The following is a 258-nucleotide window of genomic DNA, read 5'->3' as shown; positions in this document are numbered from 1 at the left end:
CACCTGCAGGTGCAGGTGCACGTGTAGGTGCTGGTGTAGGTGCTGGTGCTGGTGCAGGTGCTGGTGCAGGTGCTGGTGCTGGTGGGCGCCCCGGGTCTGAGCAGTTCGGGTGCGTGTGTGCTGGGGTCTCCTCCTCAGCAGCCCCCTCCGCTGGGCGACCGGGCTCGGCGCCAGACACTTCTGCCGGCGAGGGGACAGCCCTGGCCCGCGACCAGGCAGTGGCGGGGGTTGTCTGTTGCCCGCGGCCGCGGGGCGCAC

Source organism: Tupaia chinensis, unplaced genomic scaffold (genome assembly GCF_000334495.1).
Source record: "Tupaia chinensis unplaced genomic scaffold, TupChi_1.0 Scaffold140356_1, whole genome shotgun sequence".
NCBI lineage: Eukaryota > Metazoa > Chordata > Mammalia > Scandentia > Tupaiidae > Tupaia > Tupaia belangeri.
This window is presented reverse-complemented; position numbering follows the sequence as displayed.